We start from the raw sequence: 17,524 nt of genomic DNA, 5'->3' as shown, positions 1-17,524 counted from the left end.
AAAAAAAAAGCCCAAAACAGGGTAACAGCGATGTTATTACATAAAAGGAGACAACAGTAAAATAATAAAGGACTAAGAAATGTAATCATACACCTTCCACATGGAGAGGAAGATACGGCCACAAAGCAATAAAAGTTAGTTCTAAATTTAAAAAATAGGGGTAAATAATAAGGTAACCATAAAGGAGACAAACTATCCTACTCATCAAATAACATAAGGGAAAAATAGAGACTCAGCAGAAACAAAATCAATAACACCAAATATGAGGAAAGGACAATATATAAAGAAAACCTACTCGGCACGTAAAATTAAGTGGGAAAAGGAAACTCTCAACGACACACAAAAAAAGACATTAAAATGATAGCACTAAATTCATACCTATCCATAATTACCCTGAATGTAAATGGAGTAAATGCACCAATAAAGAGACAGAAAATGGCAGAATGGATTAAAAAACAAGATCCATCTATATGCTGCCTACAAGAGACATGCCTTAGACTTAGAGACAGAAACTAAAACTCAAAGGATGGGAAAAAAATGTATCAAGCAAACAATAATCAAAAAAGGGCAGGAGTGGCAATATTAATTTCTGACAAAATAGACTGGAAAGTTAAATCCATCAGAAAGCATAAGGAAGGACACTATATAATAATGATTAAAGGGACAATACACCAAGAAGATATAACCATATTAAATACTTATGCACCCAATGACGGGGCTGCAAGATATATAAAACAAACTCTATCAGCATTGAAAAGTGAGATAGACAGTTCCACAATAATAGTAGGAGACTTCAACACACCAGTTTTGGTGAAGGACAGGACATCCAGAAAGAATCTCAATAAAGACTCAGAAGATCTAAATGCCAAAATCAACCAACCTGACCTCGTAGACATATACATGACTCCACCCAACAGCAACTAAGTATACTTTCTTTTCTAGTGCACATGGAACATTCTCTAGAATAGCCACATATTAGGTCACAAAGCAAGCCTTAGCAGAATCCAAAACATTGAAATATTACAAAGCATCTTCTCTGATCATAAGGCATAAAAGTGGAAATCAATAACAGGAAAAGCAGGGAAAACAAACCAAACACTTGGAAACTGAACAATACCCTGCTCAAAAAAGTCTGGACTATGGAAGACATGAAGGATGGAATAAAGAAATTCAGAGAATCCAATGAGAATGAAAACACTTCCTATCAAAATCTTTGGGACACAGCAAAAGCAGTGCTCAGAGGCCAATTTATATCAATAAATGCACAAATCCCAAAAGAAGAAAGGGCCCAAATCAAAGAATTATCCCTACAACTTGAACAAATAGAAAGAGAGTAACAAAAGAAACTCACAGGCACCAGAAGAAAACAGATAATAAAAATTAGAGCTGAACTAAATGAAATAGAAAACAGAAAAACAATTGAAAGAATTAACACCACCAAAAGCTGTTTTTTTGAAAAAACCAACAAAATTGATAAACCACTGGCCAAATTGACAAAAGAAAAACAGGAGAGGAAGCAAATAACCCAAATAAGAAATGAGATGGGCGATATTACAACAGACCCAACTGAAATTAAAAGAATCATATCAGATTACTATAAAAGTGTACTCAAACAAATTTGAGAACCTAGAAGAAATGAAAAAATTCCTAGAAACACACTACCTTCCTAAACTAACACAAACAGAGGTAGAACAACTAAACAGACCCATAACAAGAGATTGAAAAAGGAATAAAAAAACTCCCAACAAAAAAAGGCCCTGGTCCGGATGGCTTCACTGCAGACTTCTACCAAACTTTCAGAGAAGAGTTAACACCACTACTACTAAAGGTATTTCAGAGCATAGAAAAGGATGGAATACTAGCAAACTCATTCTATGAAGCCAACATATCCCTGATACAAAAACCAGGTAAAGACACCAGAAGAAAAGAAAATTATAGATCTATATCCCTTTTTTTTTTTTTAATCTCTCATGAATGTAGATGCAAAAACCCTCAACAAAATTCTAGCCAATAGAATTCAACAAAGTATCAAAAAAATAATTCACCATAACCAAGAGGGATTCATACCAGGTATGCAGGGATGGTTCAACATTAGAAAAACAATTAATTTAATCTACCACATTTTTTTTTTTTACCACATAAATAAAACAAAAGGCAAGAATCACATGATTTTATCAATGGATGCAGAAAAGGCATTTGACAAAGTTCAACACTCATTCATGATAAAAACTCTCAGCAAAATAGGATTGGAAGGAAAATTCCTCAACATAATAAAGGGCATTTATACAAAGCCAACAGCCAACATCATTCTAAATGGAGAGAGCCTGAAAGCATTCCCACTGAGATAGGGAACCCGACAAGGATGCCCCTTATCACTGCTCTTACTCAACATTGTGTTGGAGGTCCTAGCCAGAGCAATTAGGCTAGATAAAGAAATAAAGGACACCCAGATTTGCAAGGAAGAAGTAAAAGTATCTCTATTTGCAGATGACATGATCTTATACACAGAAAACCCTAAGGAATCCTCCAGAAAACTACTGAAACTAATAGAAGGATTCGGCAGAGTATCGGGATATAAGATAAACATACAATAATCAGCTGGGTTTCTCTTCACCAACAAAAAGAACATTGAAGCGGAAATCACCAAATCAATGCCATTTATAGTAGCCCCCAAGAAGATAAAATACATAGGAATAAATCTTACCAGAGATGTAAAAGACTTATACAAAGAAAACTACAGTACACTTCTGCTTGAAAACAAAAGAGACTTACATAAGTGGAAAAACATACCTTGCTCATGGATAGGAAGACTTAACATTATAAAAATGTCTATTCTACCAAAAGCGATCTATACATTTAATGCAATTCTGATCCAAATCCCAACAACATTCTTTAATGAGATGGAGAAACAAATCACCAATTTCATGTGGAAAGGAAAGAGGCCCTGGATAAATAAGGCATTGTTGAAAAAGAAGAACAAAGTGGGAGGCCTTACTTTACCTGATTTTAGAACATATTATACCACCACAGTAGTCAAAATAGCCTGGTACTGATATAACAACAGATACATGGACCAATGGAACAGAATTGAGAATCCAGGCATAAATCCATCCACATATGAGCAGTCGATATTTGACAAAGGCTCCAAAAGAGTTAAATGGGGAAAAAGACAGTCTTTTTAACAAATGGTGCTGGCATAATTGGATATCCATCTGCAAAAAAATGAAACAAGACCCATGCCTCACTGCATGCACAAAAACTAACTCAAAATGGATCAAAGACCTAAATATAAAATCTAAAATGATAAAGATCATGCAAGAAAAAATAGGGACAACTTTAGGAGTCCTAAAACATGGCATAAATGGTACACAAAACATTATAAAGAATGCAGAAGAAAAACTAGATAACTGGGAGCTCCTAAAAATCAAACACCTATGCTCATCCAAAGACTTCACCAAAAGAGTAGAAAGACTACCTACAGACTGGGAAAAAGTTTTTAGCTATGATATTTCTATCAGAGCCTGATCTCTAAACTCTACATGATACTGCAAAAACTCAACTGCAAAAAGACAAATAACCCAATTAAAAAATGGGCAAAAGATATGAATAGACACTTCACTGAAGAAGACACTCAGGTAGCTAACAGATATATGAGGAAATGTTCATGATCGTTTGCCATTAGAGAAATGCGCATCAAACCTACAATGAAATTTCACCTCACTCCAACAAGGCTGGCATTAATCCAAAAAACACAAAATAATAAATGTTGGAGAAGCTGTGGAGAGATTGGAACACTTCTACACTGCTGGTGGGAATGTCAAATGGTACAACCACTTTGGAAATCAATTTGGACTTCCTTAAAAAGCCAGAAATAGAACTAGCATACAATCCAGCATTCCCACTCTTTGGAATATATCCTAGAGAAATAAGAGCCTTTAAAAGAACAGATATATGCACACCCATGTTTATTGCAGCACTGTTTACGATAGCAAAAAATGGAAGCAACCAAGGTGCCCATCAAGAGATGAATGGATATTATGGTATATTCACACAATGGAATACTATGCATCGATAAAGAAAAGTGAGGAATCTGTGAAACATTTCATGACATGGAGGAACCTGGAAGGCATTATGCTGAGTGAAATTAGTCAGTTGCAAAAGGACAAATATTGTATAAGACCACTATTAGAAGAACTTGAGAAATAGTTTAAAATGAGAAGAAAATATTATTTTGTGGTTATGAGGCGGGGAGGGAGGGTGAGTGGGAGAGGAGCATTCGCTAATTAGATAGTAGATAGGAACCTCTTTAGTGAAGAGAAAGACAACACACAACACAGGGAAGGTCAGCACAACTGGACTAAACCAAAGCAAAGCAGTTTCCTGAATGAATGCTTCCAAGGCCAGCGTAGCAGGGGTAGGGATCTGGGGACCATGGTTTCAGGGGACATCTAAGTCAATTGGCATAATAAAATCTATTAAGAAAACATTTTGCATCCCACTTTGAAGAGTGGCTCTTGGGGTCTTAAACCCTAGCAAGCAGCCATCTAAGATGCATCATTTGGTCTCAACCCACCTGGATCAAAGGAGAATGAAGAACACGAAGGACACAAGGTGATTACGAGCCCAAGAGACAGAAAGGACTACATGAACCAGAGACTACATCATCCTGAGGCCAGAAGAACGAGATGGTGCCCGGCTACAACCGATGACTGCCCTAACAGGGAACACAACAGAGAACCCCTGAGGGAGCAGGAGAGCAGTGGGATGCAGACCCCAAATTCTCATAAAAAGACCAGACTTAATGGTCTGACTGAGACTGGAAGGACCCCGGTGGTCATGGCCCCCAGACCTTCTGTTGCCCCAGGACAGGAACCATTCCCAAAGCCAACTCTTCAGACATGGATTGGACTGGACAATGGGTTGGAGAGGGATGCTGGTGAGGAGTGAGCTTCTTGGATCAGGTGGACACTTGAGACTCTGTTGGCATCTCCTGCCTGGAGGGGAGATGAGAGGGTGGAGGGGGTTAGGAGCTGACAAAATGGACCTGAAAAGAGAGAGTGGAGGGAGAGAGTGGGCTGTCTCATTAGGGGGAGAGTAATTGGGAGTGTGTAGCAAGGTGTATATGTGTTTTCGTGTGAGAGACTAATTGATTTGTAAACTTTCACTGAAAGCACAATAAAAATTATATATATATATATATATAAAGAAACCTTCAGGCACTAGAAGGAAGCAAATAATAAAAATTAGAGCAGAAGTAAAATAGAAAAGAGAAAAACAATGGAATGTGTAAACAAGACCAAAAGCTGGTTCTCTAACAAAATTGATAAACCATTGGCCAAACCAACAGGAGGAAAAAAGAGAGGAAGCAAATAACCTGAATAAGAAATGAGATGGGCAATATTACAATAGACCCAACTGAAATGAAAAAGAATCATATTACTACAAAAAAAATTGTGCTCTAACAAATTTGAAAATCTAGAAAAGTGGATGAATTCCTAGAAACAAACTACCTACATAAAGAAACACAAGCACAGGTAGAACTAAATAGACCCATAACAAAAGAAGAGATTGTAAGGGTAATCACAAACCTCCCAACAGTAAGATCCCTGGCCTGGAAGGCTTCACTGCAGAGTTCTACCAAACATTCAGAGAAGAATTAGCACCACTACTACTTAAGGTATTTCAGAACATTGAAAAGGACGGAATACTCCCAAACTCATTCTATGAAGCCAACATATCCTGACACCAGAACCAGCTAAAGACACCAAAAAAAAAAAAAAATTATAGACCTTTATCCCTTATGGGAAACACTGCTGGCATAGTGGTTAAGTGCTACAGCTCTTAACCAAGAGTTTGGCAGTTTGACTCCACCAGGCACTCCTTGTAAACTCTGCGGGGCAGTTCTACTCTGTCCTATAGGGTCACTATGAGTCGGAATTGACTCTTCAGCAGTGGGTTGGGTATATCCCTTATGACCTTAGAAGCAAAAATTCTTGACAGAATTCTAGCCAATAGAATTTAACAACATATCAAAAAAATAATTCACCATGACAAAGTGGGATTCATACCAGGTATGCAGGGATGGTTCAACATTAGAAAAATAATAAATGTTATCCATTATATAAATAAAACAAAAGACAAGAGCCACATGATTTTATCAATCAATGCAGAAAAGGCATTTGACAAAGTTCAACACTCATTCATGATAAAAACTCTCAGCAAAATAGGAATGGAAGGAGAATTCCTCAACCTGATAAAGGGCGTTTATACAAAGCCAACAGCCAACATCATCCTAAATGGAGAGAGTCTGAAAGCATTCCCACTGAGATCGAGAACCAGACAAGGATGCCCTTTATCACCACCCTTATTCAACATTGTGCAAGAGGTCCTAGCCAGAGCAATTAGGCTAGGTAAAGAAATAAAGTTCATCCAGATTGGTAAGGAAGAAGTAAAAGTATCTCTATTTGCAGATGACATGATTTTATATACAGAAAACCCTAAGGATCCTCAAAAAAACTACTAAAACTAATAGAGGAGTTCAGCAGAGTATCATGATACAAGATAAACACACAAAAATCAATTGGATTTCTCTACAACAAAAAGAACATTGAGGATGAAATCACCATCAATACCATTTACAGTAGCCCCCAAGAAGATAAAATACTTAGGAATAAATCTTACCAGAGATGTAAAAGACCTATACAAGGAAAACTACAAGACATTACTGTAAGAAACCAAAGTGGAAAAACATAACTTGCTTATGAATAGGAAGGCTTAACATTGTAAAAATGCCTATTGTACTAAAAGCGATCTATAGATACAATGCAATTCCGATCCAAATTCCAATGACATTTTTTAATGAGATGGGGAAACAAATCACCAACTTCATATGGAAGGGAAAGAGGCCCAGGATAAGTGAGGCATTACTGAAAAAGAACAAAGTGGGAGGCCTCACTGTACTGAATTTAGAACCTATTATACTGCCACAGTAGTCAAAACAGCCTGGTACTGGTACAACAACAGGCACATAGACCAATGGAACAGAATTGAGAATCCAGATATAAATCCATCCACATATGAGCAGCTGATATTTGACAAAGGCTGAAAGTCAGTTAAATGGGGAAAAGACAGTCTCTTTAACAAATTGTGCTGGCATAACTGGATATCCACCTGCAAAAAACTGAAAAAAGACCCATACCTCACACCATGCACAAAAACTATCTCAAAATGGATCAAAGACCTAAATATAAAATCTAAAATGATAAAGATTATGCAAGAAAAAATAGGGCCAATGCTAGGAGCCTTAATACATAGCATAAACAGGGTATAAAACATTACTAACATGCACAGGATAAACTATATAACTGGGAGCTCCTAAAAATCAAACACCTATTCTTATCCAAAGATTTACAAAAGAGTAAAAAGATTACCTACAGACTGGGAAAAAGTTTTTAGCTATGACATTCCGATCAGTGCCTGATCTCTAAATCTACATGATATTGCAAAAACTCAACTACTCAAAGAGAAATAACACAATTAAAAAATGGGCAAAAGATATGATCATTCATGTCACTAAAGAAGACATTCAAGCTGCAAACAGATACTTCAGGAAATGCTCAGGATTAGTAGCCATTAGAGAAATCCAAATGAAAACTACAATGAGATTCCATCTCACTCCCACAAGGCTGGCATTAATCCAAAAGACACAAAACAGTAAATATTGGAGAGGTTGTGGAGAGACTGGAACACTTATACACTGCTGGTGGGAATGTAAAATGGTACGACCACTTTGGAAATCAATTTGGCGCTCCCTTAAAAAACTAGAAATAGAAGTCCCATACGATCCAGGAATCCCACTCCTTGTAATATACCCCAGAGAAATAAAAGCCTTCGCACAAACAGACATATGCACACCCATGTTTATTGCAGCACTGTTTACAATAGTAAAAAGATGGAAGCAACCAAGTTGTCCATCAATAGACGAATGGATAAATAAATTATGGTATATTCATATAATGGAATATAAAGCATTGATAAGGAACAATGATGAATCCATGAATATATCATAACATGGAGGAATCTGGAAGGCATTACGTGGAGTGAAATTAGTCAGCTGCAAAAGGACAAATATTGTGTAAGACCATTATTATAAGAGCCCAAGAAATAGTTTAAACAGAGAAGAGTATATTCTTTAATGGTTACGAGATGCGGGAGGGAGGGAGGGATGGAGAGGAGTATTCACTAATTAGATAGTAGATAAGTTTTATTTTAGGTGAAGGGAAAGTCAATACACAATACAGGAGAGGTCAACACAACTGCACTAAACCAAAAACAAAGAAGTTTCCTGAATAAACTGAACATTTCAAACACCATTGTAGCAGGGGTGGGGGTTTGGGGACCATGGTTTCCGGGAACATCTATGTCAATTGTCATAATAAAATCTATTAAGAAAAGGTTCTGCATCCCATCTTGGAGAGTGGTGCCTGGGGTCTTAAGCGCCAGTGAGCAGCCATCTAAGATGCATCAATTGGTCTCAACCCAACTGGAGCAAAGGAGAATGAAGAACACCAAAGACACAGGGTAATTATGAGCTCAAGAGACAAAAAGGGCCACATAAACCCGATACTATATCAGCCTAAGGCCAGAAGAACTAGATGGTGCCTGGCTACAACTGATGACTGCCCTGACAGGGAACACAACAGAGAACCCCTGAGGGAGCAGGAGAGCAGGGGGATGCAGACCCTAAATTCTCATAAAAAGACCAGGCTTAATGGTCTGAGTGAGACTAGAATGACGCTAGAGCTCATGGTCCCCAGACCTTCTGTTAGCCCAAGACAGGACCCATTCCTAAAGCTAACTCTTCAGACAGGGATTGGACTAGTATGGGATAGACAGTGATACTGGTGAAGATTGAGTTTCTTGGATCAAGCAGACATATGAGACTATGTTGGCATGTCCTGTCTGAAGGGGAGATGAGAGGGTAGAGAGGGTCAGAAGGTGGCCAAACGGACAAGAAAAGAAATAGAGGAGGGAAGGAGTGTGCTGTCTCATTAGCAGGAGAGCAGTTAGGAGTATATAGCAAGGTGTTTATAAATTTTTGTATGAGAGTCCGACTCGATTTGTAAACTTTCACTTAAAGCACAATGGAAATTAAAAAAAAAAAAAAAGTGAGGATGTGACACTTGGTCTCACATATTTGGGACATGTTATCAGGAAGGACTAGTCTCTGGAGAAGGACATCATTCTTGGCAAAGTAAAGGGCCATTGAATAAAAGGAAGAAGCTTAATGAGATAGACTGACACAGTGGCTGCAATAATGGGTCCAAACATAGCAAAAATTGCGTGGATGGCCCAGGACCGGGAAGTGTTTCATTCTGTTGCACATAGGGTCTCTATGAATTGGAACCTACACGATAGCATCTAAGAACAGCAGCAACAACACCTAAACATAGAATAATAAAAAGTCTTACCTTCTAAAGGAAGTTGGACCAAATGTGGATATGGTTAAACACTAAAACAGTACAGCTGAAAACTACTTTTTAGTTTTTTGTTCCGTTTTATTTTAACATTACACTTGAAATACAAGTAAAAATTATAGTAAAATAATCGATCTTAAATATAAAAAATACACTCTTTTGCAGAGTTAAAGTAAGTTTTACATAAAAAATAATTCTTACCTCAAAATTCCCTTCTTTGTGAAGGGAGAAACAAAAGATCTCTGAAATTTCTTCCTTTAGTCTCATTATGACAATACAGCCTAAATCAGTTCAACAAATTAAAATCATCAGAGGAGTGCCAGAAAGGACAAGTAATTAGCCATAAAGAGTTAAGAATTAAATAGAGTGAAAACTTTCCTGATGAAGAGCATAGATAAATTGACTTAGAAACATGTTTCTGACTAACAATCGAATTCTATTAAAATAAAATGGACAAAAGCTTCACTTTTTTAAGAAGTTAAAATAAATCAATGGTATTTTGCTATTAATTTTGTGATTTTACTCTCCAAATTGGAAATTATTGTACTATCATAACAAGTTGCTATTTTTGAACAAGAATGCCCATTATATTAGTAGAAACTTCATTTTTAAAAATTGTATCCATTTATTTCTTTATATATATTCTTTGACAAATAGGATATAAATGCCATGGATTTTTGGAAAGAACTTTAAAAGTTAATTTTGACCTTAATTACGTGAGATGAATTATCACTTATTGCTTACTAAATATAGTGATGTAAAATAAACTTTTTTAATAAGTTTGTTTCTACCAAACTCTAAAATTCTAACATTTTTAAAAAGTTTCTAAGCTTCAACAGTCTTTCTTGAGCTGATTGATTTTGTACTAAAAGATTAACTAATCACTACCAGGGATGTCTCTGTAACAAGTGACAGCATCATTTTCATGGGATCAGATCACTGAATATTGAAATCAGAGATAAGAATCACTTTAGTACATGAATATAGAAGTGGAACTCGGAGGCAAATGGAAGCATCAATTCAATGAATAATTTTGTATATAGCCTTGATCACATTAATTCTGAAGTACATTTTTTAACAAGAAAGAAATGAAAAGGAATAGTCTGTTAAGCACATGGCCGTGACAAGCTTTCAATGTAAAAATAAGCATTTGCTTAGGTCGTACATATAGGATAATACCAGATATGATGGAAATGGACTCCCAATGTATTCTGAAAAGTAATTAGGAGGATAACTGGACAGTATTTTCGAAGATCCTGAAAAACATCAAAGACTCTAAAGGAACTCAAGGAAAATAGAAAAAAGTATAAATAAAAAGGCAGTGGTTATATGGTTTTACATATATTCTAGCTCTTTGATCTCAGGTTTGCCTAGCTACTCTGGGTTTTAGTTTTCTTAGGTACAAAACAGAAATATTATTTCTTGTATAAGTTATGAAAAAGGTATCTTTTGCACAGAATTCTAGGATGATTACAGCTATAAGCATAGTGTTAATTCTATTTGACCATGTAAAAGTTTACATCTCTTTTAGAGTATAAAAAACCCACCATTGCCATTGAGTCCATTCTGACTCCTAGCAACCCCATAGGGCTTCCAGGGCTGTAAATCTCTATAGAAGCAGACTGCCACATCTTTCTCCTGTGGAGCTGCTGATGGTTTCAAACTGCCAACCATCTGGTTAGCAATCGCTTTAAGCACTGTGCCACCAGGGCTCCTTTTTAACATATACTTGGGAAAAAATATGATGTACTTTAGGCAATGTAAAGTGTGATACTATCCTCAAAGAGATGACATCTTACGACAATGTACACAATAGCAATAAATGCATTCAAAATATGTATTAAAATATCAAAGCCAAAAATCAAAACCAAACCCTTTGCCATTGAGTTGATTCCGACTCATACTGACCCGATGGGACTAGGTAAAACTGCTCCCACAGGGTTTCCAAGGAGCATCTGGTGGATTCCAACTCCCAAACTTTTGGTTAGCAGTTGAGCTCTTAACCACTGTGCCAACCGGGCTCCATCAAAGTCAGTACAATATGATAAAACTAATTGTATTAATAAGGGACCCATAAGATTACAGTACAGACGTGAACCAGTGTAACTGAGGTCATTTTAGTAAAATGACAAACACAAACCACCAGGGGGTTTGCAGTACTCTGAGGCTAGTAAGGGGAGTGGAGAGAAGTGTTACTATCGCTAGCCCTGAAGGGGCAAGGTGAGGGAACAATGGCTGAGAAGCAGAGATGATACATGTAATCAGAAGGGTGCCCAGGAGGCACAGTGGCCTTGGATACAGCCAACCAATGGTGACCTGGCAGGATGAGACAGAGGAAATATACGCCTTGATCTCACTCTTCTCCTAATCTCCTATATCCTTCTGAGGTATGATCCTATGTTCTTTCAATGATGCCCATTGGCCAAACCCCTCTCGAAGACTTAGGGCATATAGTCTAAATAGGACAGCTGAACTTTGTGCACATGTGTGTACATGTGTGTACATGTGTGCATACACACAGACATTAACCTCTAAATCCCAAGCAATCGTGAGACTGCTAGGAAGAAGACTGTACTATCCCGTCTAATTGGGCTATACATGCAAGGCACTTGCTTACACAGTGTCAGAAATTGAAAACCATTAGTGTTATTTATAGAATGTAATCATAAACAAAAAGAACAGATCACTTACAGAAAGTAAATCATAAACAACAGAAACAGATCTGAGGTGAACCAGAACCTTCCAACTCTGGGAGTAGCCCACTTAGCAGTGGAGGAGAAAAACCCATTTATGTTGAAAAGGAGATCTGCTCACCCTTCTCTAATTACCCATGTGCATTTCTGTGTCACTGGATGGGCACACCATGGATCAGGTGTCAGCTCAGCTGATTTGTTACCACCTGAAGTCAGTATCAGAGTGGCTGTGTGTGCTCTTTGTCTCTCAGTCTCTCGATGTGCCTTTTCTTGTCTGGGTCTGGCCTTCTGTAATTACTGGTCTAGCTCTTGACTAGAGGCATTGTGATAACCGTGGGTCATTTCCAGAGTTAGGCCAGCAAAACTCTCAAGGTAAAACTTCTATGATAATATCTTTACAGTGCATGCCCAAGCCTCTGGACAGGCCTCCTCTCAGCCTCCTCAGTACAGGACACCTCTCCACCTTAGAGTTAAAGCTTTCATCCCAGGTGGGGCTTCTGACACTGCCAAAGGCAGGTCAGCTCAACATCCATGCTGCCATTTGCTCTGCTCATATTTCTGACTACAGTGGCCCAGACTGTGGCTACTTTACCTTTATGGGACACCCATCTCCCATTTGGAACCTCCTTCCCAGAGGTGCCAAGCTCCATTCACTAGGCCAACTCACCCACCACCGCCTCTGTTCATCTCGTGGTTCCTGTTGCTTTTGCTGATGCTACTGTTTCGCTGTCTCTTGGCTGGGCTGTGCTCTGTGTTATTTCTCTGTATTCAGTGTTGTCAGCTCAGTGAATGCTTCCAGCTCAGTAGCACAGCCGTTAACCTGTATGGCAGCTCTTCTAAGAGGTTTCCATTGCAGGGCCATGTGTCCAAATGGCACAATCCCACCCTGGCTCCCCTTGATCATGAAGGCCCATTTGAGCCTCCATGTTCTAGCATTTTTATCAGTCACTGGGTAGGCTCCCCAGCCAATCTGGATAAAGCTCAAATACCGGGCAGGGCCCCATAGCCAATTGGTATAAAGGTGGATCGTGAACTGACCAAACCTTGCAAGCCACTTGTGCATATAGCAAACTGGCCAGTCCTTAACAGATTGCAGCCCAACCAATTATTTTGGGAGAATTACAAACTCAGAGTCAGAAAAGCCACATAAGAGAAAGCCCATTGCACCACCACAAAGCAAAGTGAGGAAGGGTGGAAGGTGGGTCTGGAGCACTAATCATATCAGGAATATATTAAGTATTCACAAGACATTTTCCCACACTAGAGGGTTTTCACTTTACCAATATATACTAGAAGAAATAATGGTGATTTGGAACCAACACAAACGGAATTTGAATTCAAATTCTATTGTTTCTTAGCTGGTTAACCTTAGGCAAGTTAAGTGCCTTCTCTATATACTGTACTTTTAGACAAATAGGGCACACCTTCTATATTTGTTTGCCAACAGTGCTCTCCCCTCCATGAGGTATTTTTGTAAGCATCCTATGCTAATTTTTTTTTTTTTTTAATGCCAACATGTAAAAAAAAAAAAAAAAAGGCACAGTGGTGCTTATGAAAATACTTTGCTGAGGGAGGGCACAGCTGGCAAACAAACATAGAAGGTGCATGTTATTTGTGTAAAAAATATTGTACTGGTTTCCTCTGTCAGTTGAGAATGACAAAATTTGGTAATCTATGATGGATAAATGATAATGAGTAAAAAACATCTAGGATAGAGTTTGTCACATAGTAAGCATTCAAAATTGTTTTCTTTTATCTTTCTTTTGCCCTATAAATCAGATACCACTCAGAATACTCAAGTCAATGGCATTTTTTTTTTAAATTGGGTAATAGTTAAATTCCTATCAGATCACATCCGAAATAGTTCCATGTTTTTTGAAGGCAAGAAGAAATTTGACTCAATTGAAAATTCTGCTAAATTCAATATACTTGGAAAAATCAGAATTAATTTAATGTTATAGATTTTGGTCATATTCAAAAACTACATTTTAGAATTTATGACATTTCATGTCATTCCAAATAATTCTAAACAGAGAAAAAAAGCAAACAGTTATAATCTAACCATAGCTGCTCACTGTCGTCTTGGAATATGCATTAAGAACTCAATAGAAAAGTAGGAATTACTACTGGTATTGCAATAAGTAGTGCATCATCTCTTTGACAATGATTGAATTACTTATTCAAATAGAGATAAAAAACTGACAAGAAAATGCAATGCAAGGATTGAAGTTTTTGTAGTAATAATGTAGGCTACTGATGAATCTTTCTCCTGAAAAATAAATGTGTGGTATATATTAACTGGAAGTGTCCAGAGCAATAAGCAGTAGAATTTTAAAAATGTAAGCCACGCCCAAATCAGGAAATAAACAAGTTGGAGTTTCACTTGCAAAATAGACATCAGGGACTACTTAACTAACCAATCAAATTGCATGAAGAAAAGAAATCTAACTTTTAATTTCGACTGAGGTCAGTAGTCACAGTGCACTGAATTTTGTTGATCATTTGTCAAAAAGCAATATGTACTATGAAAAGTTATAATAATAATTGCAATAATGTCAAAATTATAATAATAACGGCAATAATAATTTGAATGTATATTCAGTATTTACTCCGTACCAAGTATTGTGTTAAGTGGTTCACACAAATTATCTCATGAGATCCCTAAAACACCTAATTCAGCTCTTACCAGTTGCTGTTGTGTTGACTCCAAATCATGGTGAATCATCATGCAAGTCAGAGAAGGACTGTACTCCATAGGGTTTACAATGGCTGATTATTTGGTAGTAGATTGCCAGGCTTTTCTTCCTTGGAGCCTCCGAGTGGACTTGAATCTTCAGGCTTTTAGTTACTGGCTGAGCGTTTTAACTGTTTGCACCACCCAGGGACTCCAAATGACTCTTAGGTGGTTTAAATAATTTGCTGAAGGACACTGGCCTAGTAAATTGTGGAGGCAGGATTTAAATTAAGCCGTAGGACTCTGAGAGTGTCCTCTTAACCACTATAGTACACCACTTTTCCCACGGGTTGACAAAGTTTCACATGGTTAGCATATGTTAATAATAAATTTGTGAAAAGTATAGGTGCCAAAGACGTTGTAAAACAATAGATATTGCACGCACTTATAGCGAATGAACTGATTGGTTCCTGAGTGGACTACTAATGTGATAAATGAGTCAAAAACCATAAATAAAGGGGTATAAAATGATCAAGGTAAAAAAAAAGAAGGATATGATAATCACTTGGACATAGAAGTTCAGGTAAATAAGGTAGTTTTTCCTAATGATCTTGGCATCACGGCCAAGAAAAAGTTTAGATGTTTCTGGTCACAGAGTGGAAAATATTTCTCTAGTTTACTCTGCTACTTTCTCTTTTTGGAAAGATTGCAAGTTAGATTGTTTTAAGATTAGTGAGACAAACTATGTTTTTCAAATTATCTTTGCTTTTTTATTGTATACAGGTGCACATTGTAAACTACAGTGCATAATTTACACCAGTCACCCAAAATTGGCGGGGGGGTACTTAATGCTTTCTTCAGTTGAGATAAGTTAATATAAGTTAAAAGGAGCATATTATAGATTCTGTAGACAATATTCCCTATACCATTTGGGAAGTAGCCCAAACCCTTTCACCATATCAAATGTGATACACAGAAGATTATCACAGAAGCATTATAATAATATGCTGTAATGGTTAAGAATTAGAAATCTGCTCTGTGATATAACTTTGCTTCTCAATTTCCTTATCTATAAAAAAAAAAATTGGTGAGAAATAACACTACTGGGAGAAATAACACTACAACTTTAATGACCTTTAAGGTTCCTGGATGGCACTACTAACTAAAAGGTTGGTGGTTCAAATCCGCCCATCAGTGCCATGGAAGAAAGTCCTTGTGATTTACTTCTGTAAGATTTGTTGTTGGTTGCCCTTCAGTCAATTCTAACTCATGGCTACCTCGTGTGTGCAGAGTAAAACTTCTCCATAGGGTTTTCAAGGCCGTTACTTTTCAGAAGCAGACCATCAAGCTTGTCTTCTGAGATACCTCTAGATGGATTCAAACCACCAATCTTTCAGCTGGTACTCAAGTGCTTAACCATTGGTCATCGAATGCTTAGCCATATGTGCCACTCAGGGAATCCTCTGTAAGATTAGGGCCATTGAAAACCCTATGGAACCCAGTGCTACTCTGACACGCATAGGGTCACCATAACTTGGAATTCATTCCACTGCAAATGGTTTGGGTTTGGTTTGGGATAGGCCTTGTCTTAAATACTGATGACTTCTAAATTTATTTACCCAACTCCCACCTCTCTTGTGAGCTCTAAAAACTTTCATATGCAAGGGTTTCATATATTTATTCCCTTTGAGAGGCCACAGTCATCTTTATCTTCACATATCCATAATCAAAGTTTGGATTTATCTTTTGAATCAGGTTCTGTCCTAGTCTTTCCTTTCTTTATACAAATGACACTATCCATACATTTGCTTAAGCAAGAACCATGAGTCTCATCAATAGTCCCTCTCTCTCCTTCATTCATCACAATTCATTGTCAAAACAATTTGATTCACTTGGCTTTTTCCTAATTCCACTGCCATCACCTTGGTTAAAACCATCCCCTGTCTTGACAAAGCTATTACAACATCATACTAAAACCAATATCTCCACTTCCATTTTTGTAGAAACTTCGAGATAGCTATTGCTTTCCTATCTCAGAGAGAAAAAAAGGAGGCTCAGAGAGGTAAAGAGACACACTCAGTATCAGCCAGTTCATAAGAGGGAATCTGACTCAAAAGTCTGTATTCTTAATCCCTGGGCTCTAGAGACTCTGAGTATAAAAGATAATTCTAGAGACCATTGAAGGCTGAAAAAGAAAGGCTTCATCCACAAAAAAAAAGCTACCGAAGCTAAGTCTTAAAGAAAAAGTTCAGCAGGTAGAAGAAATGAAGGCATTCCATGTCTCAAGACAGCCAAGACCTGGAGGTAGGAATTAGCACACTGTCTACACGGACATTAAGTGGTCTAAAAACCAAACCCATTAACCTCAAGTTGATTTTGCCTAGTTGGGGGATAATGAGGAAAAAATAAATGGTGGGGAAATCATTAACAATTCTTTGTTCTATTCTCAGAAACATGTTTATATGTTGATAATATGTTTCAAGCAAATAATCCTCATCTGATTTTAATTTTATAATGACATAATTATAAGCCTAATTGTCAATTAATTTCCTTTTGCAGTTTTCACCTGCCCTTGATAGAGTTGTTTTGTTTTATTTATTAAATTGGATATAATAAGAAACAGAAATTTTCTTTTTGAATGGTTGGTTTTTCAGGAGATACAACTAAAATCATCAAAAATA

The sequence above is a fragment of the Loxodonta africana genome, chromosome 5 (assembly GCF_030014295.1).
Source record: "Loxodonta africana isolate mLoxAfr1 chromosome 5, mLoxAfr1.hap2, whole genome shotgun sequence".
In the NCBI taxonomy this organism is placed as follows: domain Eukaryota; kingdom Metazoa; phylum Chordata; class Mammalia; order Proboscidea; family Elephantidae; genus Loxodonta; species Loxodonta africana.
The sequence above is the reverse complement of the archived record's forward strand: the minus strand, read 5'-3'. Positions refer to the sequence as shown.